General features: G+C 40.1%; 1 protein-coding gene across 1 annotated transcript in view; it reads left to right on the plus strand.

The window, feature by feature from the left end:
* The first annotated feature begins 1,192 nt into the window (after positions 1–1,192).
* The window catches only part of LOC124880499 (astrocytic phosphoprotein PEA-15), a 59,875-nt gene continuing 37,052 nt past the window's right edge, over positions 1,193–24,015 (plus strand). Inside the window, exon 1 of the mRNA XM_047385645.1 lies at positions 1,193–1,554. The gene's annotated coding sequence lies outside the window, so the exon portion shown is untranslated. The remainder of the gene's footprint in view (positions 1,555–24,015) is intronic.

Here is a 24,015-nt window from a genome sequence, read left to right on the forward strand (position 1 = left end):
CTCTAAATTGTTAAGTGAATAAAACAGGAGTAATGTGCTGTCTCTTTTATACGTAACTTAAAAGCCTTGCAGCATTTTGTATCGACTGGAGACAAGATCCTTCCTTTTGAAAAGTGTTATTACAATAATCAAGATGAGATTAAATAGAAGCATGAAAAGTAATTCCTAATTCAGCTTCTGACACAAGATTTCGAAGTTTGGAAATATTTCTTAGCTGAAAAAGCAGTTTCTGATTAATTGTTTAGAATGATGTTCGAAGGACATTGGAGAATCAAAAATAAAACCAAGGTTTGAGAGGTTTGTTGGACAGAAGAGGCTAATAGGTAAAGTTGTTGCTTAATTTCACCTATTTGGCTCTCAGGGGCAGTAATTATGGTTTAACCAGAATTAATCTCAAGCCACTGTTTGATATTGGTAGAGCTTTTTTTTTTTTTTTATCAAGGAGGACAACTTTAAATATCCAGGTGTCTTAAAAGAAATGTGGAGCTGAAAATCATCAGCACAGAAATGATAAGCCACATCAGAAAGCTGCCAGGTTATCTGGTCTAGGGGGCATACATATATACAAAAAGGAAGAGAAGAGGTCCCTGGGCTGAACCTTGTGATACCCCACATGACAAACTCTTAAGAGTCCAATATGATCTACTAAATGCTCTGCCAGAAAGATACTTGTGAAACCACTGTAAAGCCACACCTGATAAACCAACTACATCCCTGAGCCTGTTAATCAAAATACTACCAGAAACAGTCAAATAAAGTTCAAATAAACAGTTTCTGCAAAGTGGCGATTACGGAAACCAGAATAAAATTTATATTTTTCTTTTAAAGAAACACTGCCCTACTTTCTTAGGAACTTAAAAAAAAAAGGGATCTTAGAGATAGGCCTGTTGTTCTGCTGCAATGGATCAAAGCTGTACTCTTTTTAAAATTAGCTCAACAATGGCATTGAAAGAGTTTGGAACGGCCCCCAAATTTTATTAATCGTGCATCTTATTATCGTTTCGTACCTTTTCTTATTTAGGTACCTTAAAAAAATCTGAATAAATATTTCCATTGATTAAGTGATAAACGCCTCAGAGTGAAACGTTGTTAGCAATAAACGATCTCTGGACGAATCAGACAGCGTGCTTAGCCGTGACCGACCAGAGAGAGAGAGAGAGAGAGAGAGAGAGAGAGAGAGAGAGAGGAAAAGGCGTTTCCACGTTTCAGCAGCCGGACCCAGAGCAGCGGACTTCAGCTCACACAGACTCTCAGCGAGATCACGACCGAACCCGAACCTAACATTCCTCCGTTATCATCCACAAGCTCTGACTGACAGCTGACCTGACCCGTGTCCCACTCACGTCAGCGACACCCCCAGACTAAAACAGACCCTGATCCATCACCCGAAGTCGCAAAAGTGAACAAGCCGAGACAGACGAGGTGGGCTTTATTCCCTCCTCGCACCACGTCTGTTCTCTCTGAGGCCGAAGCCAACAGATTCCGAGGAAATAATCTTCCCGCTGATCCCCACATCTCTGCCGTCTGTAGCTGACTCATTTTGCTGCGCCCGGGGTAAGTACATCTCGGTTCCGCTTCTATTCCCGTCGGGGTTTTTACTTTAAGCGCCAGTTCCCTGGAGCGTCCTTCATTCATTTGTCTGAGTTGGAAGTCGATCCGGCTCCTTCATTCATAGATATGGTCCATCTCTCTGCTTGCATGCCGTTGCATATCTATGGGAAAGAGTACTTCACAGCCAGCCGGGTAAATCTAGTTTTCAGCGTGTTTCTACCAAATATAATAAGCGTGTTGTACTGTGTATGTTAAGGACATTTCCCTTCTTCAGTATAAAGTTGATTTTTACAATTGCGTGGCAAATTGACCCCCCCTTCCCCCGCACCACCATTCCCAAAGGGACTTTCAATCCTTCAGCAGTTAAAGTAATTGCATTTGGATTATTGAGGCTGCCAGTTCACATGTATCCAATGTCCTTTCTTTGCCCAGCGTCCCCATGGTACTATTATACTGACTCTCTCCAGCTGTATCATTCATGTTCTGCAGCTGAACCACAACAGGTTACAATATTACATAACTGTGGCTTCGAAGGGCTGGTTTATCTGATATGTTGGTGTGCAATTCTCTGGATATCCTCAGTTTTTTTTGGACCAGAGTTTCTGAAGGATTCTTACTGTATGTGTGACTAACGATAAACTTCTGGTGGCTGGCTATTTGAGCAAGACCGGATGGGAATGGATTTTATTTATTTTTATGAATGAATGGGAGTGTATGGCCTGGTGGGGTTACAGGAGTCATTTTCCTGAGCTGAAGCCTTGGACTATATGTGCTTGTTTTCCTGTATTGTCCGAACATACATTGTCAGAACTAGGCATGGGTTCGTAGGATGTTGTCATGGTATGCTAATCTAGAGTAAAAATATCACTATGGTTTACACAAAAATGTGTCATTTTTTTCGTCATTGCTTTTGTTTAAAACCAAAAAGCCACGATTTATCCTAAAGCTCACTTAATATGACATTTAAATTATTATATTGATATATATTTATATATTACTATACAGGTATAATTATTACAGTTTAACTTATTGCAGCCAATAATATCTATTTCTTGTTCTGCTGTTTAGAGAATCAGTTGTGCGTGTGATACGCTTTTGTTAGCAGGTCTTTTAGTCAGGCTACCTGCTCAGGTACCTGGCCTGCAGTAAGCTGCTTAACAGAGATGCAGCTTTAAAACAGAGTAATAGTATAAAAGTTCACCATAGTGCCCGAATCCAGAATTTCAGGACTGAAAAGACAGTTGCAGTCTGTGGTTCATTTGAAACAGGCTGATAGCATATTGCTGCCACCACCATGCTTAGTAGTTGGCACAAGGTTTCTAGGTTTCAATGTCTCACCTTGACCCTTCAAAATGTACTTCTTGTCATTGTGTCAAATAGATCTTAAATCGTTGTCCCGTCTGATCTTAGGCCCGTTCATGTGGGAGGTTGCAAACTTCATTTGAGTACCATCTTACTTCATAGTGATATGGTCTTCGGTTACTACTCCTCTTGCTAAAATCTTGCTAAAAAACTTTCCCATGTCTGGTTGACAGTTAGTGGACCAAAGCCTTCTCCTCTAAATTTAGTCACCCACCTGACCGAGACTTTGCAGACCATAAACATATCTACAGCTCAGACATTTCCCTTTTATAAAAACAGAACCTAATCATTTCCCCATATAAGAAGTTACTGATTTAGAGAAAATGACATTAATTACCTTGACAATGAGGACTGCTGATAAATGTTTGTGTAAGTCCTATTTCACTATCCTTTTAATGTTTTCGTTCCGAGAGTCTTTGTTAGGGAAGCTTTTTCAACTTTGCTTAAAGGTCATCTTTAAGGATAATGCTGGGTTATAGGTTGAACAGACCAAGGCACTATGCTTTTAAAAATACATTTACCATGTGTGTGAGCCTTGACTCAGCTTTTTTGGAGCTTGTCTCCTCTCTGTGATATTCATCGACCAGTCTTCTTAAACAGGGGGGAGGAGAGGGAGAAAAATCTGGGCAGCACAGCAGAACTTTGCTTCCTCTCTGGGGTTCACTTCCTCTGTGTGTTTGTCTATGTGTGTGTGTGTGTGTGTGGTTTCAGATGTCCCCCTTCCACCGCCGCGGTCGCCGGGGGAATGTTTGTGGTTGACTGTTTGCAGGCTTTGAGTCAAACACAGATTTCGGGAAGATCAGTGTTAAACTAGTGGAGCTTGAAACAGTCAAAACAAAAGAGGAAATGCGTCGGTCTTTTTTTTTTTTTGCCTTGGACTTGACAACTGCCCGGTCTGCAAGCTGTTTGTTCTGACACATTTCAACCAACCAAAAACAGGCAAAACCCGAGACTCAAGATAACTTCACCATAACCACAAGAGGAGAAAAAACACTGTTGCCATGCTTTCTTGTGTTAGAATGTGTTATTTTTACTGGTAAAGGAAAGACATTGCTCACAGTAAGCTGAACCCTATTTAGTCACTGCATTTTACCAAAGCAGAAACACCAGAGATGATTAAAGGTCAATTCTTGAACCACATGATATGCAGAATTGAAAGTTAGGTTATTAAAATAAAACTACTTACAATTTTTTTGCAGTCCAATGTAAAAATACTGTCTTATTTCCTCTCGCAGGTCAGGGCATAATTGTCATTACCACCACCAAGTAATACCACCTTCAGATGGCAGCAGTTTTGGTTACTATAGGAATGAAGGAAAAAAGCTTCAGATTCTTTGAACTAAAAGTAAAAGATAAAATATTAAGGTCAAAACACGAATACGTTGCCAAATATAATCACTCCAGGCTACCAGCTGTGTAGTCTGGACCCACTATACGTCCCTGTTCCCCAGCTTTTAAGTTGCTTTTTTCCAACATTTTGCATCAAAAAATCCACTTTTAGGAACTGCAGTGGTTGGGGCATTTGCATTGTTAGTTTTTAGCCATGAGAGAGGAACTTGATAAAACCAAGTCAGAACCAAAGAGGCCTGAAGTATTTTTCTCTGTCCCCGTCCTCTGATTTACATTTTAAGGTGTCAGGAGAACTCGGATCTCTGGAGAAGCCTTTACAACACCACGGGATCAGTGAAAATCTATCCTAGCCATCGAGGGCTTTGCGTTAAACAGCTCGGACATTTGATATTTAATTAAACCTAGTCTCGGCTAGATAATTACGGTCACATGATCAATGAATATCCACAGTTGTTTGAAACCAGGGAAAACAACTGGTATCTACAGTCACGACCATACAATTACAATTATTGCTCTTAAGAAAAAAACAAAAACCAACAACAACAAAGAACAACTGACAGAATATTAAAAAAGCTACTTTAGGAGACCAGTTGCATTAAGTAGTGCAGTTTTAACACTAAACAGAACAGACTCGCTGCATTTCTTCATATTTTTAAATATCATGTTTCTCATTAGGTCTTTGGTTGTAGTCCATCTGCTTCTGGATGTTGGATTAAACATGGCTCTGTGAGATATTCAGACCTTGGGAAATTTGTTCATTATTGTTCTCTATCGACCCTCTGAGGCCTTCATTGAACAGCTGTTAAACAGCATTAAGGGTAATGTACACACAAGTGGACACTATTGAATGATTTCTCAAGAAAAGTGTTTGCACTAGATTTTGTTAGGGGTTTCAGAGTAAAGGGAGCAACAATCTTTACATTTTTGTCACAAAAAAAAATCATAATTATGTACCTAGCTTTAGTAATAAAACTAGTAAACTACCCTGAAGATTGTGTTTCCAATGTGACAAAATGTGCAAAAGTTCAAGGGGTAAGAATACATGGCACTGTACAGATAAAGAGATCAGTAACTGAAGCTCAGGGTAAAGAACAGCTTTATGGGTCTAATGTCCCAGTCATTTGGGTCACTGGAAGTGATACCGCCTGCAGGACTGAGTTTTGTGGGCAAGAGTGAAAACCAGCTCGCCACCCTGCTGAAATAAAAACATCTACAGCAGACATAATTTATTGTGTTAAACATATCCAGAACACTGCACCTTCTGTTTTTGGGCAAACAGGAAGTGATACCTACTTTGTTACATCACAGCTTGCTTGCAGTTTTTAAGTACCTGACAGATTTGATGTTATTCACTTGCACTGTACAACAAAAATCTAAATTTATCATTTGTGCGAGGAAAACTACAGATTTACTTTCATTCAGTGTGTTTCTGAAACATGTGCAGGGATTTATTGTAAACTGCCACTGGCATAGAGGTTAAGCCTTCCCCTCTTATGCTTCTGCAGATTTAGTCCCTCCAGCAACTGTTGATGATCTCTCATCATCTGCATGTTTCTGTTTCTTCTGCTCTAGTAGAGCTGCAATTTGTCAGCACGAATGTGAAAAGCTGTGTTCTGCATTGTTATGTACCAATTTAGGATATTTCTTGTTCTTGTTTTTTTATAGACTGTGTAAGGAGTAAACGCACAGTGATGGCTTATGAGTACAGCTGTGGAAGCGTTCCATAAGCCCATTCTGTCTGTTTTTCACAGTGGCAAGAATAGTGGATAAAATAACCCAAACGTGCAGACTGGCTGAACATCAAAAACAGCAATAGCAACTGATGTGAACACAAGCATGGAAGCATTCAGAAGTGCTCACACACACACACATGATTGCATGATTTGGTTTAGACACTCCTCTTTTCCCCCGGTGGGCATTATCTGCTCTGCAGCTTGCCTCTGAATGAAACGCCTCAGTGGGCCTGATTGGATTTGATAAGACCTGATTCAACTGAGGCAGGAGAGAAACGACGCAAATACACGCTTGCATTGTGTGGGTGCGTGTCTTTTTTAGATGTTACAGGATATTATCTGGGGTCAGCTCAAGGTGTTAGACACCTGCCTGTCTTTCACACACAGATATGCTGAAATAAATGTTCATCTTTAAGCTCATAATAGCTCCCTGCTTCCATATGTGTTCAATTCGTGTCTCAGCATGCACTAAATGCCTCGAATCAGCATTGCAATGTTTAAATAAAGCTATAGGCTAGTAAAAAAAACAAACCAAAAAAACATGGTTGTCCTTATTATGCAGTTGTCGCCCCCCGCTCAGCTAAAGCGCTGGCATTCCTCTTAGTGCTGTTGATCTAATGGATTTCACATCTGCTTCAGATTTTTTTCCTGCTGACCTGCATGTTGCTCTCCATTCGCTTAACTACATGGAGGTATTAATATCAACAGGAAAACAGTCATCAGGAAGCCTCATCCTCTGTTCTTAATAGGCTGGTAGCAAAACACAATGACTTCCACTGCGTAGAAGTCATCTATCATGTCCTGCTTCCCCTGCGCCCATCCATAGGAGGTGCCTTTGCATACCAGTTTTGAGATCAGAATTGTGGACAGTGAAAAGCATTGCTATGGTGGAGAAAAGGAAGAATAAATTAACATTTTAAAATGTTGCTGTAATTATCTGTCTATTAGTAAAAACAGTTGTAGATATGGAGCTAACAGCATAGCATTTTTTACCGAGCTCACAATGAGATGGTGACATCATGGCAAAACAAACATACTTTGCAGAACACTGTGGAATCCACACCCTTGACCCCAATACTCCCCAGCTATTCAGAATGGTAGCCCATTAAAAGGGACAAATGCTTCAAAGGTGTGACAAGACTTGGTGTTCTAGTGAAATCATTCAATTACCATACATTTGTACCTGCATAACATGTATTTTTAATATGCAAAATAGCAAATCACATGAAAGCAGCTTTAACTTTTGCAGTTGTTCAGTTTTTGGTTTATAAGAGTGTGTACATACTTGACATAGTTAGATTTTAAGGAAAACGATACAATTGTGACCTGCTTTCTGTTAACCTATGATGCCTTTATGTGATGAGTTAGGTCTCTACGCCAGTGCAACACGGAAACCAGTTTTTTATTCTTCTGGCCACATGTATTTGGCCCTGTAGCCATGAAGCTTTGTACTTTGAAGTCACACATGTCCAGATGTTCTTCTAACATTTTTTTGTTCTTTTTTCTCAATTTCATTGTACTTGTGACAATGACAATAACGGATATTCTGGGTGCAAATTCTGACCCTTATCAACAACTTTTACAAAGCCCTCTAGGGTGACATTTTTTAGCAGTTCAGCAATTTACACTTTTTGCAAATTTCTTTGGATCAGGTTCTTCAACATTCTAGATGTTTCAGTGGTTCAACTGACATCAACACCATGCTGAATTTCACAAAGTATATGCACAAAAATGTGTTTGCGTGTGTTTGAGACAGCAAACGTTTTGGCCAGTTTTTGTCTTTGCAACAGATGACAAGCCTGCATTTGGCACAGTGGAGAATGTTGCAGTGCCCATGGGGTTGAATCTTTGTGTGTGTGTGTGAACAGTGAGGATTGTAAATGAAGGTTGGGGTGTGGGTGGAAAGCATGGCTTTGGAACAGTTGGACTGATGAGCAATGAGTGCTCTGATGAGTTGATTCAGAGCTGTGGCTGCTTATTTATGGTGCTCTGAATTGGACATGTTCGGCACCAAATGTTATCATGCTTTCACCAACAGTATTTGTTTTCTGCTCTACACAGCTGTCTCAGCTAGGAGCATCCATCCATGCCAACACAGAACATTTGTTTTCTAAAATAATGTGTTAAAGTCCATATGTTCATGTTGACTTAAGGGTACGGTTTGGAAACCAGAAATGGAATGAAACACCTCTGCATCCAATCACACACTCAGAGCTTCTCTGCTTCAATTCAAACTTGTTTTACCTTGTTTATATAACCCTCTGGGGACCCGAGTACCCACATAGCATACAAGATACGGCAGCTTGCGCTAATGTATTGTATCACACAAAGACCTGCCTGGAAGCTTCTATGAGCCTTACACCAAGGTTTTTAGAGGAATCAAACATCGGGTGGGCAGCAAGCAGTACCTCCAGCCACATCCGTTCTTGTCGTTTTCTTACATACAGTCTGATTCCACCTTTTAGAGGATCCTGACATCAATGGGTTATGTCATATTCTGTGAAAGCATCAAAAGACAGTCAATCATTAGGTGCACAGAGCCTCTTTCCTCTACATGCAATAAAGTAAACAGATTTCTGCCCTTTAGAAGTCAGAGTCAGATGTAGTCAGTCACACTCAACAGTTTTAATTTAAATCGCTAATTATCTTGTTTTCGGGTTGTGGGAGGAAACATCCATGGGGAAAATATGTAAACTTACCTGAGAGAATCCATAGATGAGGCTGAAACCATTAAAATGTTGTCATTTTGTGACAACAGTTATATACCTCTAAATATGAAGCTTTACAAGTAAAATTTGCATTTTTTATACAGACCCGTAAACTCATAAAACATCATGCTTGTAGGTATTATTTTTTGGCATCACATCAGTAAATTTATTTACATAATACTATAGACATAGTATAGAAAATTATCCTAAATCATAGGTTTTCAGTGCAGGCAGAAAAAGTCCCCAAAGCAGCTTTTTGAAGTATTAAAACTGCAAAAGTACTAAACTGCAAAGGGATGAAATGACAAGCATTAAAAATGCCTTAGTTGGTTAGAACAAACAGACAAAAAATAGAAGAAAACTGTAAACACAAAGTCCCCACAAAAAGGGATTGGTATTTCGAGGATATCTGCCTAACTCATATAACACAAAGAAATAGAAAGCAATGAAGAAACCAAGGCCAACACACATTTTTCAATGAAAGCCCCCAACCAATGGGACATAGCAAGGTGGGAAAAAGGAGAGGTGCGTTTGCGGTATTTGAATTGTAACCTCTTTTTCACTCCAGGAAAGTTCATGGATTTAAAAAGAATATGTCTGCCATTCACAATGGTAAGGTCTCCAGGTAGGGCTGCAGACATAACAATGGACACACAGGGATGCAGTAACCCATAAACAGTAACCTATAACTACAATTATTACATCACTATGGTACATAATGAACAGCGCTGATATAGTTGTAAGGATTACTTTTTGAGTTAACACTGAAAGTGTCAACTCGTCTATACCCGCTTGTCCATGTAGCGTTGCGGACCAGGGGGCTGCTGCCTCTCTCCAGCTGTCATTGGGCGAGAGGTGGGGTACACCCCGGACATGTCGCCAGTCCATCACAAAGGGTACACAGAGACACACAGGACAAACACAGACGCACACACACACGCACGCACACATTTATCTAAGGCCCATTTACAATAACAAATTACCTTACAAGTATATTTTGGGGTTGTGGGAGGAAGCTGGAGTACTCGGAGAGAACCGACACATGTACATGGAGAACATGCAAACTCGATGCAGAAAGTCTGAAACCAGGACCTTCTTGCTGCAAGGCAACAGTGCTATCAACTGCACCACCATGCAGCCCTGAAAGTGAACGGAATTATGACAATAAACAAATAAAAATGTTACCAAGAAGGCCCCTACAGTTTTTGCAAGTGATTTCTTTTGCAAATCCTAAATTGAATGAGCTCATAACAGATCTTTGTTTACATTAATGTGGACACCAACGTGATAGCATATCAATTTACTTGTCTTACACTTCCATACGTTTTAAACTGTAGTTCAATTTTTGTTTTTTTCACGGAAATCACAGGTGCTCCTGATGTGACCCCACGATGGATCAATAGTTTGACTAATAACTAAACAGAAAGTGTCACTCTGTTTCTAAACAGAAGTGGCATTTCTCTGTTTATTTTTGGTTTTTTTTTACATTTTAAATGTCCTTACAGCAGTTAATATTTGAACAGACTACCAGACTATTGCGTGCACTATATTACTGCTAAAACCCATTCAGTTATCACAGCCATGCATCAGTGCTGTAAATGAATTCCAGCAATTGTGGTGATGAAATTTGCTTTTTACCCATGCTGAAGAGAGACAGAGCATAGAGATTTGCTGGTTGTTAAGGCAGGTTTGGTTACCAAGAAACTAATTAGAAATGTGTCAAATTGTTGCTGCTAGTACTTACCAGAGCTACCATGATACATTGGGGATGATAAAGTGAAAATAACTCTAATATGCAATAAGGTTTTGTTTTGCTTTGCATATTTATCTCCACTGTGATGATTATCTGTCTCTTGGTTAGGGTTAGGATTTAGGTCTTCATCAAATCCTTGTTAATCGACAAGTAGCAAGCACATTAGACCACAGATGTCAGTTTGCCAATGGGAGCACTCTTTAAACTGAGTTATTTCCACGGCAACATCAAGGACCACACATTTTGTGTGGCAGGGAATTCATCTAAAGTTGGGTTATTACAGAAATCCATATCGGGAGGCCGTGAAATGCAGGTAAAGCGTGGTCGTTACCTGATGCAGGATGATGGACTGAGTTTCATTTCCTATAAACAGCACCTACCTTCCTCCCCAGTGCCGGCACGCTCAATCCACTAATGGAGCAACAGGGAGGACTGAGCGACGGGAAGAGAGACTGAGGGTAATAAAGGAGGACAGGAGGAGACGGGTGGGGGTGCAGAATAATTTGAAGGTTTGTGAGTCCTGCCTGGAGTCTAACACAGACTGAACAAGTTGTTTAATCTCTAATGGACTGGCGGAGACTCTGTGAATGTGTGTGTGTGTGTGTTCCTGTCTTGGCATCACAATGAGAACTATTTTCCCGATTTCACCATCAAATTGAAAACCGTTTGTACCAAAGTGAGGACATTTTGCTGGTCCTCACGAACTATTTTGCTAACGGTTAGGTTTATGACTAAGGTGTGAATTTACTTTAGGTTAAGGTTAGGGTTAGGCATGCACTGGTAATGGTTAAGTTTAGGGTTATTGTCAGGGTTCGGGCATAGAAAGGGTTGAAAATGACTGAAAATCAATGGAACTCAATGAGAGTCAACGCATGGTCCTCACTACATACAGCAAAACAAGAGTGTGTGTGTGTGTCTGTGTGTGTGTTGTGGGGCTGTTCCCTACGGTCCCTGATCGTTTGACGCCACGTCACCGTTAGTGGAATAGAAGGCTGCCGTCAAAGATTACCGCTCGACTGTCTGCACTCCTGTGTGTGTGCGCCTTTCCCTCTCCCCATTCAGCTCTGATGATGGTTCGAACCAATGATGACTCATAGTATACAACCCCCCACCACCCAACCCCACCTCCAACCTGCTCTCCTTCCTCACCACACTCCTTTCCGTCCTGTTTTTGTCGCCTCCTCTTCCTCTTTTCATTGTTCCCCTCCCTCCTCTTTCAGAGGCTCAGAGCAGCAGCTGTCTTGGGCCAGTTACTGGAGATTCAAACTCGGAGTGTGCATGTACTAACTGCCCATATCTTTTAGATTTTTATTAGCCACAGACAAATAGGTGGTTCTTATCGTACAATTAAAAAACGTGTTTGCAATGTTAGTCTTCAATTTATTCTGGCTCAACAGAAACAAGTAATTAAACAAATGAAAACAAAATGTCTATGATCACATGCGGTGCCTCTTAAAGAACCTCTTTAACTTTTTCACATTGTTTAACAGTACACAATCAAAAAATTATAAAAAATAAATAAATAAATAAATAAAAAAATATATATATATATATATATATATACTGTGTATAATTGGAATTTAATGGGATAGACCAACACAAAGTAGCACATCATTGTGAAGTGCAATGAGAAATAAAGTAAGAGCCTGAACAGGGCGGCACTCATTTGTGTTCACCCCCCCTCCCCCTTTGTTCTGAAAGCCCAAAATGAAAAACAATGAAACCAGTTGATCTATAAAGGCCTCAGGTCTGTTAAGGAACATTAGTGAACAAACAGCATTATGAAGACCAAGGAACACAGCAGACAGACCAGGGAGAATGTTATGGAGAAGTTAAGCCAGGGTTAGGTTATGAAACAGTATCCCAAGTTTTGGACGTCTCACAGAGTTCTGTTCAATCCATCATCAGGAAATGGAAGTGGAAGTGAAAAGTGGAGTGAAAGAACTGCAAACCTGCAGAGACATGGCTACGCAACTAAAACTGACAAGTCGGGTAAAGACAGCATTAATCCGAGAAGCAGTCATAAAGGTGCCTGGTAACGCTGGAGGAGCAGATAAGATCCACAGCTCTGGTGGGAGAATAGAAAACTATTTATCATGCACTCCACATAAATGGCCTTTATGGAAGAATGGCAGGAAGAAGCGCACTGCTAAAAGGCACCCATAGGAAGTCCTGTTTATGCTTTGCCACAAACCAAGATTTGGTCGTACGTTTGATGAAGGTATATACAGGGCAATCCTGGAAGAAAACCTGTTAGAGGCTGAGGAGGTCAAAGTTCACCTTCAAGTAGGAAAGCAACACTAAAAATAGTGCCAAAGCTGCCTTGGAATTGCTTAGATCAAAGCATACTAATGTCTTAGAAAGGACCAGTAAAAGTACAGTCCCAGGTCATGGAGAGAATCTGTAGTAATTGATGTTCACAAATGCTGCCCATCCAGTCTGCCTGAGCTCGAGCTACCCGGCAAAGAAGAATGGGCCGAGTCTCTTAATCTGCACCATATATCCATCCTTTCCTTCCACTTCACAATTTTGTGCTGGTTTGTTTTGGTTAATGACATGAAATCCCAATAAAATACAAATTCAAGTTTAAAGAGTATAAATACTTTACTGAGACACTGTAAGACATAATTTAAGAAGAATACTGGCTGAGTTAAGACTTGAAATTCAAAAGTGTGATCAAAGTATAAGTTTAGATAGTAAAACTAACTAGAGCCCTAGTTTGTTGACTTTGCAGCAATGCAATCTGCTTATCAATGGAATGTTGTTGACCTACAAAACAGAAAACTCTGTGTACAAATGCAAATTATGCATCTGCCTTTTAAATTTGGACTGAAAAATAAGCAGTAAATAATTATGATAATTATTTTATGTTTAAAAGCAATTTAAAGCCATGTGTCAGTTTTGTTGGGCTTCACAAATATTCAATAATGATGGTATGTCACATAAAATTAAGAGAACACATTGAAGTTTGTGGTTGTAACGTGACTACATTTTAAAGACTATGAATGCTTTTGACAGTACTCACAAGGTGCTTTTTTAAGGAGATACTAAAATCTACCAGAAAAATATTGATCAGCCTTTCATCGTTTCTTTAAAATTAAATTCAAAAGTAAAAATCTGAGCTCTTAGTTTTTGAAAACGGTGTCCTTGCATCCATGAAATAGTTTTTAATTTCACTTTTCAAACAAAAAAATAGGTTTGAGTGTTGGTTTAATAGATACCACCGATTCATATTACTTCCCTTCACCCTAGTCCCCTTTGAACAGCAGCTGTATAATTTCTCATTTATATTTTACCTTTAGAAACTAATTTAGGAAAGAAGAAAATTAGAAACAAATTTCACAGAGTTGAACACCATGAGTCTTTGAATGTCACATTATAGAGAGCATCCTTTTGTAGTTTTCGTTTTTTTAATTTGAGCAACTTTTTCTGCATACATTTATGTTTCATAAACTCAAGTTTCAGTTAAACACAAAGAAAGAAAGATACTTATATGCCATCTAATTTCTTTAAAGAAATTAAAACCTTAAATGCAGTCTTACTTTAAAGGGAATGATTTCCACCTAGATTTTATGTCAAAAATGTCATGATTTGGAACATTTAATTGATTAAAGAGCAGTTTAAAAATAGCTTTTTTAAAATTTTGATCACTCTTGGGACATTTACATGATAGATGTACAGGGAAGGATTTCAATGATGATCTATTTTTGTATAAACATATATATACATTTTCGGAACTACAAGAGGCCACCACAACATGAGCACCACAACTGGACACGTTTCGATAACAACTGAACAATGTTACGACATGTTTTACTTGTTTGGAGCGCAGACTAAGCACCATCTGTCACCCTTCTGTAAGGGTCAAGTTTATTTATATAGCGCTTTTCAGCAACAAGGCACTCAAACAGCTGTACATGAGGAAAAACATTACAATGATACAGAAAATCAAACACAGAAAAACAAATCGAATGACACTAATAATCCTTGGGAGTAATAATAATTAATAATCCTCCCGGGTTTACTGGTAGAAATTGGTTCCCAGCCACACTTAATAATAAAGCATCTTATGCTCAAAGAAGATGATAATCAGAATCAGAATCAGAAAAGCTTTATTGCCAAGTACGTTTTTGGACATACAAGGAATTTGTTTTGGCGTAGTCAGTGCAATACAATACAAATTAAAAAGTATAAACATATCTACAATATAATATAAATATATGTGCACAGTTTTAAGTGAGTGAGAGTAAGTATAGAGCAGTATAAGATGCAAGAGCAATACAACAGTGCAGATGATCATTGTGCAAGTATGGCAGTGCAAGTAAAGCAGGAGTCCAAGCTGAGCGTTAATGTAACGCACAGAGTTACAGTGTTACAAGTGAAAGGGGGAGTGTCAGTGTGGTTTCCGGGCTTTGTTAACAAGGCTGGTGGCAGATGGGAAAAAACTGTTCTTGTGGCGTGAGGTTTTGGTCCGGATGGACCGCAGCCTCCTGCCAGAGGGGAGAGTTTCAAAGAGTCTGTGACCGGGGTGGGAGGGATCAGCCAGAATCTTCCCTGCCCGCTTCAGGGTCCTGGAGGTGTACAGTTCCTGGAGCGACAGCATACTGCAGCCAATCACTTTCTCAGCAGACCGAATGACATGCTGCAGCCTGCCCTTATCCTTGGCTGTAGCAGCGGCGTACCAGATGGTGATGGAGGAGGTGAGGATGGACTCAATGATGGCTGTGTAGAAGTGCACCATCATAGTCTTTGGCAGGTTGAATTTCTTCAGCTGCCGCAGGAAGAACATCCTCTGCTGGGCTTTCTTGATGAGGGAGCTGATGTTTGGCTCCCACTTGAGATCCTGGGAGATGATGGTTCCCAGGAAGCGGAAAGATTCCCCAGTGTCAATTGTGGAGTCACAGAGGGTGATGGGGGCAGGTGGGGCTGGGTTCTGCCTGAAGTCCACAACCATCTCCACTGTCTTTAGAGCGTTGAGCTCAAGGTTGTTCTGGCTGCACCAGTCCAACAGATGGTCCACCTCCTATCTGTACGCGGATTCGTCACCATCAGAGATGAGTCCGATCAGGGTGGTGTCGTCCGCAAACTTCAGAAGCTTGACAGACTGGTGACTGGAGGTGCAGCTGTTGGTGTACAGGGAGAAGAGCATAGGAGAGAGAACACAGCCTTGGGGGGGAACCGGTGCTGATGGTCAGGGAGTCAGAGACGTGCTTCCCCAGCCTCACGCGCTGCTTCCTGTCAGACAGGAAGTCAGTGATCCACCTGCAGGTGGAGTCGGGCACACTCAGCTGGGAGAGCTTCTCCTGTAGCAGAACTGGGACGATGGTGTTGAAGGCAGAGCTGAAATCCACAAACAGGATCCTGGCATAGGTTCCTGTGGAGTCCAGGTGCCGGAGGATGAAGTGAAGGGCTAGGTTGACTGCATCATCTACAGACGTAATATTGATAGTCTCATCATTCCACTGAATTCTAACTAGGGAAGCTGAGTCACTGGTACAAAACAGCTTTAATCCACATTTTCAGGTGCTAATAATATATTGCTTTTACTGGTACTGAAGTTGAACTAAGTAATAACAGTCCATTGTAGTCTAATTAAGAAAGCTAGGTCATTGGTGTAAGAGCAGCTATAGTCCAAATTACTAATAATGTTTGGTTTTCGCTGGTAATCCTTCTGATAAAACAAAAAATCTATGAAAAAGTAATGAAATCACGCAATTAGGTGCAGGGCTAAGCAACACACAAGAAGAAACGATTTTGCAAGAGTGCGGTGGAATCCTGGGGGTGCGAATATATAATTGTGAGTGTGTATGCAAGAATTAGACTGTCAACACAGATAGAGCGCCATTGTCCTTGAGGAGAGAGATGGAAGTTTTCTCAATCGGCCGCAAAGTCTTATCTGGGTCACAGCTGTTCGGGGGTGCTGATAAAGAGTGCCATGTTTACATGAAATCCAGGAGATATTCTGTCGATAGCCACTTAGCAGAAGTTGCCAAGGCCACGTTGGGGCACCGGATTTAGAAAAACAATAAATGTTGTGGTTCAAGCAGTTGTGTGGATTTCCAACCACTTTAACAGTTTTTACTGTTATCTCTCAAGTGTGAATCCAAATTCCAAATTTCTGGAACTTCTGAATTTCTGGAGCAAACAACCTTCTCCATGATTAAATCCTTTCAACTCTGAGTCCAAAAGCCACTTCCAGGCTACGATTCTGTTCAAGAACCATATCCAGCTTGCGGCTTAGCTCTCTTAACAATTCAGTCTGAGCTTTGCTCTCTCTGCAGATTCCATATAGCATCGCAGGCATCTTTGGGAGGCTTTGAACAGCTGCCCACATTTTGCTACTCACCCGATAAGTCAGGTAACCACCGGCTCCAAAAAGCAGGAATCCTGTTATCAAAAATCCAAATATATGAACCTCTTGTGCGTCCTCAACCGACATTGTAGTCAAGCACACAATCTTCCACTGTTGCCAGGAATCCATTATGTATCCAGAAAAGAACGTCCCATCTGCACAAGAGGGTTCTCCTTTACCCTGACTTCCCGTGGAAAATTTTTTATCAATTGCATTGAGAGGTCAGCTGACCAAATCCATAATTTGCAAGTTTGGAAGATATGTAATCAGAATCAGAAAAGCTTTATTGCCAAGTACGTTTTTGGACATACAAGGAATTTGTTTTGGCGTAGTCGGTGCAATACAGTACAAATTAAACAGTATAAACAAATAAAGTGAGGCTCTGAGAAAAACACAGAAAAAAGCAGATGCAGAAGCAGGCAAGAGGGAGGGAGAGAAAACGCGTGCGTCCTCCACCGAGAGCAGAGAAAGAAGCAGTTTTACGTGTGCCATTACTCTTTTTCAGCTAACATTGTTTTAAAAGTATTCTGGGCATGTTTGTTGTGCTGTGAAGGCTCTACTATACTAGCTCAACTAATTTTGCAGCTAATATTCGCTTGCATATTTAGTTGTTGTTTATTCTAATGTCTTGCTTAAATATGTATAAAAATGACAATAAATAAACGGTATAGACAACATTGTATACTTTTTTCAGCAGCAGGAATCATTCTTGTAACTCTGTTTTTAAAGAAAGCAGTTAGGTCATGTTGCACATTCTAGTTTTAAATTACACTGTTTTATTTTTACTCAAGGGTATCATCATATCTGTGGGAATTTCATACTCCCAAACAACATTACATTAAAGATTCTTTGTTTCTGTTTAAAGGTGTGGCTCAAAGCTCTTGTTAGAATATCAGTGGTTGTATCCTGTGTTTGTGAAATAGATAACCAGCAGATACAGTTCAAACGTGAAGATGTTTAGGTATTGTTCATCCACAAAAGAAAGTCTTGGCCCCTTTGCCTTTCTTCTTGCAGATATGGAAAGTACAACAAAGGCAGCTTTTCCTCCTCCCTGTTCTGTGCTGCTTCCAACTCCTCCGCCTCCTCTACTAACTCCTTCTTGTCTCACAGCAGAGCTGCATGGTTACAGTCGCCACTCTTTTTCATTGTGAGCCTTTCGTTGGGATCTGTGTTCAACGAGTTCATTTTTGCTGTTTTTCTGTGCACATCCCTGCACGTGTGAGTGTGCATCACATGGTGGGGCTCATATTTGTGTACAGCTTAAGTTATGTGTGGGGTGTGTTTTCTGTGCATCTCTGCAATCTGTCATGTGGAATGTTACAGTCATGGATGCATGGCCTATTTCCGTCTGTGTGTGTGTGTGTGTGTTCTGCCCTCTGTTTAAAGCGAGGTTATGGCATCCTGATCCTGTTCCTCTTCCTCGCTGCCTCTCCATCTGGAGCTGATCCAGCCTCAGTGAACTCCGCTTTACAGTGGGATACAGTTCCATTATCACTGTAGAGACCGTGGGCATCCAGACTGAGGCTTGTTGTGTTATTGTGTCTATGTGTGTACATCCTTATGTCAAGGCTGTTTAACGTAATAAGCTGGCATGTATTGTTTTTATTAGCAATTTTCCTATTTATTTAGTTTTTTGGTTTATTTGCAAATAATTCTATAAACATAATTATTCTGCTGGGTCCCAGGCTTCTCCCATAAAGACAGCTGACTAAAAATAACAAACTAGCTTAAACACTACTGATTAAAAATGACAACATTCTATATAAAGTGCTAAAATGGAATGAACGCTTTTCTAAACGTTTAATGTACATGAATGGAGCCACAAGAAACATGACATGAAAAACCAGTCATATCGGAGAGGAAGCAACATGTTATGTGAGTCTTAACATGATGAAATTATGCAGATTTTGCAGATCATCAGTTCTTGTCAAGTACCTGGGTCACTTTTGATACACTCCTGTTCTGATTAGTGTAGGTATACTGAGCTCAATGGTGTGGAATCCTCAGTGTTCTGTTGCACCATGACTGGGTATGTTACTTCTCCGTGATGTCAATGTCTCTTTTTTTTTCCCCAAATTGAAGGATCATCTGACCATCTAGGATTGTAAATTCAGTGCTCCATGAGTCCCTGCAATTGGTCAGATAATCCTTTGCCGAATTATTCAAACAGTAAGCGATTCGAGCATCTGCCAAGCTCAGCATTGCTGTAATATTGAGTCTCAGTGGTGTTGATTCTGTAGCATCGGTCTGTATATGTTGGATTCGATGGCAAATGTGGCATTTTTTTGTCATGCCCAAAAATCCTGTGGTAGCATTCTTATGTGATGATCAAACTACATTTTCTGCTGCACTGTCAAATGTATTGAAAGCAATCTGGGAGCATTATTTACCTATATCATTGTGTCTTCCTATGCTATTGAAAGGAAAGGAATGTACGTTATGGTGACGGGTGTATTAACTTATAACTTAGCCTCTTCCACATGAAATAACTGTTAAAAATTAAAGAAGTGAAATTATGGAAGCCCCATGTAGCTGTATGCCTCAGGTCAGACATTTAAAAAAAAAACTTAAATAAAGCCACACCTATTTTAGAGGAAGTGTTGTCTGTACTTTGTAGTGGTTTCAGTCAAACATTGAGTAATAATTGTGAAGTAAATATGCTCATTACTTGTTTTCTACCATGTTGTTCTTCATAAAGGGTTGTTGAAAGCTTGATGTTAGCTAGTTAATAAGCCGTTGTATCTGCCTCTGTAATTTGCCAGCCGGCTTAAAAATGAGCAAATTATGTTGTTAGAAATGGGTTTTTAGGTACGATAAACGTGTTTAGGTCCATTTGCATCTCAACCCTGACAACGACAGCTGCTGTAAAGATGCTGATGCTCAGCCGGAATGAACCCGGGACAGCAGGCTGACACCCGTGCTAACACGACGCATATGCCTTAGGCTCATCAATACTACCTGCCAACAGCAGGACAGAAACACACATTTTAAGGAAGGCAGAATGTTCACACGTCGATGTTAGTGTGGAGCCAGTGAGAACGCGGGTTTGTGCAGGTGGCGGCCAGGTACAGATGTGCGCCTGACAATGACAACACGGATGGGGGGTATGAAGATGATAAGGTGTTGGATGGGATAAATAGTCTCTTGATGCTGCTATAGCACATTTCAAATTGTGCTCATGGAATGAGGCAGAGGAACAGAACAGGATTTTGCCCTTGTTATCGATTGTGAAGGTATTTTTTGTTCAAAGAAAGAAGCGAGCACACCCTGTGTTATCAAAAGCAAAGCGGGTCTCTTATCACCATTGCTTTGCATGTGCATATAAGTGATTTTAACCCTCTTTGTGCGTGTGTGGCTTGGCTCCGTGTTCGTCTCTTTGTCTTTGTTTGCATATTGCTTAGGGTAGAAGAGGAAGTACAGAGTACACACGGTGGAGGTGCTGCTGTTGTTTTTTTCAGAGCATAAGAAGCCATGTTACTGTGAAGGCTTCTGTCTCCTCGGTCAGCTACACACCGATTATTTCCTGCTGTAGAAAAGGTCAACACATTCGTTATAAGAGGCAGTGATCCTGTTTGGCTTTTATTTCAAAGGTTTCAAAAGATAGCTCGAAGCCTTATTTAGTAGGTGAGATGCTACTACTGCATACCTCTCAAAAGCATCCATTTAAAGAACAGAGTTGAGAATTTAGTCATTGTGCTTTTATGGTCATACCATACACTAAATCTGATGTTTGTTTCTTTTGATTCATCTAAAACATAAAAATAAACGATTTCAAATTATTTTTCTACAAGATTTGTCAACCTCCGACAGACTATAGCAGAATGCTACCTACATCACTGGTTTGAAAATCAGTTTTCTCTTAACTTAGACTAGTAGATATTCAGTCTCAGGAATCAGAGAGAGGAATAAATGCAATGTGTGAGATTACGTGAGCAACACAATGGGGGGGGGGGGGGGGGTAACAAAAGATGGAGTGAATGAGAGGGAAGGATGAGAAGGTGTTTTAGATGTTTGTGGCAGAGGAAGGAAGCGCTGAAAATGAAATAGGTTGTTGAGAAGAGGCATTAAAAATGGCGAAGATGTGAAAAGAGAAAATGATGCGGTGTGCTTTTATTTTTATTTATCCTTGTCTTTCCTATAGGATGATGTCATCTGAACACATCAAAAATATGTCAAAAACCTAAGCTTTCCCCTTAGTATATCAAACTAATCAGCACTTAAAATAATTTATTTAGCTATGTTGCTTTCAGTGAAAACGGGAAACTTCTAACTTCAGGAAAAATGTTAGAATATTGGAGTTTCTTGTTTGTGCGCCCAAACTATAAGGTAATGTGTACTTTTGCTCAAAGGGAGCTCACAATAGGGCCACACCTCAGGGTTGTTGTGGTATGTGTCTCAGTACTGACTCGGCAAAGGCTGTTTATTTCCCCAACAGACATGCTAATTTTTGTAGGTTGAGGATTAATATTGAGAATTTCCTTATTTAAAAAAAAAAAAAAAGACATGGAATTAAACAAAAATAACACATTGTTATGTGGGGACATCAAATTAATGCAAGTTGTCAATTTTTCTAATTATTTTAATCGGTCAGAATTTCACCCGATGCCTCAACGTTATCTTTTAAATTCCCACAGTATGTTTAAATAAATCAAAGAATATCCCCCTCTTTGATATGGAAGGGAAAATTGACATGTAGAGCACCATCAAAGGTGGTGTACATGCCAAAGCTGAGGTGTCACTTTAAAGCTGAAAGACCAATCAAGACGAACCAATCAGTACATCAATCAGATTAAATTAGTATATTATTATATATCTTTCAATTGTTGGTGTTACTGTACATTGATGCACTTATTTATTTTATAATTTACAGATTCAGCTGAAGACCAGTTATTGAGCTAAAAATGAGCTACACTTTTGTGATCTCTCATATTGAACCCAGTGAGATGTTGAACTTTATAATTAGGCTCCTGCTTCCTGGACATGATTTAGTTGGTCTTCACCTGTTTCCTCTTCAGTGGATGAATTCGTGCTGTGAACTTTGACCCCCTGGTGAAATGAGCTGGTGTTGGAGTGGCATGCTCTCTTACGTGGATCTCATCTTCTCATTAGGAAGATGTTGTAAATGTGCCTCAAACCCAGGTTGCAGCTCACTGTGGGTGAGACAATGCTCTGCATTAGTTAAAGACCTCAGTACCGTTTCATTGCTTTTTAACCCTATGTCTTCGCTTCCAGCTTTTCCTTTCTAACGTCTAACACTCCTCTTCTCGCACGCATGCACACACACACAGAGCCCGGCGTGTCATCAGATGATCTTTAGAAATCAGCCCGATTTTTCTGATTACAGGGCCACCCATCAAAGCGTCTGACAGCGTGTCCCTGCAGGCTCGCTGTGTCCCAACGTTTGCAGCTTTTAATTAGATTTACTGCATGACTACCTGACCACCTGTTTCTTTGGCTCTCTTTCTGATTAAGAACAACGCATTATAGCAGCACAATTCTCAGTGACATTTATTCGTATTGGGATATTATTTTTGTGGCTCAATGACAAAAAAATCTTAATAAAATGAACATTTAAAATGCATGGAAATTATCAGTAGAAACTTTCCTCTTGAAGCAATGTTATGTTTAAGGTAAGTGTGACAACAAAAACACCTATTTCTCTTAATATGTGACACACTCCAATTTGTTTTCATTATATAGATTATTCTGCTGTTGTTTTTTTCCCCTCCTGTTTAAATAATTAAATAAAATTTGCCATAAGGAATCTGCTGTATTTCTACTGTATTTAGACTTGGGGTTGTAACGCTATGATTTTTTTCTGTCTGACAGTTCTAATATGCCTAAGAGAAAAACAAGCATCAAATTTAGAACGTGGTAGTTGTTAATTACACATCTAAATAGAATAAAAGGAAAAAAAAAAGTGACTGAATGTGGTCTGGAGTCATGACCAAGAGAAAAAAAATAAAACAATTTTCTCCATGTGGTCCATAGGGGTGTAACAATGTTACCCTACTGAAACACCACAAACACATTAAGTCTAATCTCTGTTTACTTGCTATTAGGAGGTGACTTCATCCGATAAAGTAACTCTAAGCTATTATGGGCCCCATATATAATGGTGGGTGCTTTAATTTTAACACCATGTTTGCGACTTTTTTTTTCAAAGTCAGAAAGGCAGTATTTCCCTGTTGTGCAGACAACCGACTAATTAATACCGCTCATCGGAACGACATGCAATGCTCCTTTACAAAAGCACCAGGTAAGCCTTCAGGACTTTTAACTTCTATGTGCAGTGCTTTTTATTAGGATTACCACTGACTGGACATAAGAAAAACACCATTTCTAAATAAACTAGTAAAACCTAGACTAGACTATTCTGGGGCCAGTTGCATATTTTCTGAAACAAATGCAGAAATTTGTGAAATCTTCTCCCTTTTTGTGAAAACAGCAACAATTGGGATTTATAGTTTTTTCCATAAATATTGCTAAAAACCTGTCTTGTCTTGAACCCACTATCATGTATTTTCCCATCTTGCGTGTCGTCCCATTTTAAGGGATGTGCAGACTCTTCGTCTCTGTGTTTCCTTGTGATGGACTGGTGACCTCTTCAGGGTTTACACTGTATCTACAGCTGGAGTTAGGCAGCCGCTCCCCTTCTATCCCTGGCCTGGATTAAGGAGGTATAAAAAATAGATGGAAGTAGGTGAGTTTAAAGTTGGTAACAACAGCAGCTCAGAGTTGAACTAAGCCAGTAATTGCCTTTAGCTGACAGTGAGGCGCTAGTGTTATAAGGTCTTGACACGTATGTTAGCACAAATTAGTATAATTTTCTAAACTGAGTTTGTGTATTTTAGGAACAAGCTGTAAATACCACCGCTGTTCCGGTGGACAACGCGCTGTTTGTTTACGTTAGCAGGCATTGGTAAAATGATCAAGTAAAGTCACGATGAAGTCTCTAAGCATAAAGATACAACAGAAAGTGATTTTCTCAGATAAATTCCTCCAGCTCGTTTCACCTCATATAACAACCATAATCACTACCACCCCACTCCCCCGCAGTCAACGGTATTAAGATCCTGGTCACTACTGGTTTATTAAGAATAAAGCCACTATGTGGCCATGGGCACCAGTGAGCTCTCCTGCTCCTGCTACACTGCCCCCTGTTGGCAACCTTAGGGGAGACTTGTTGGCTACTTCTGTTTTCTG

The sequence above is a fragment of the Girardinichthys multiradiatus genome, chromosome 14 (assembly GCF_021462225.1).
Source record: "Girardinichthys multiradiatus isolate DD_20200921_A chromosome 14, DD_fGirMul_XY1, whole genome shotgun sequence".
Lineage (NCBI taxonomy): Eukaryota > Metazoa > Chordata > Actinopteri > Cyprinodontiformes > Goodeidae > Girardinichthys > Girardinichthys multiradiatus.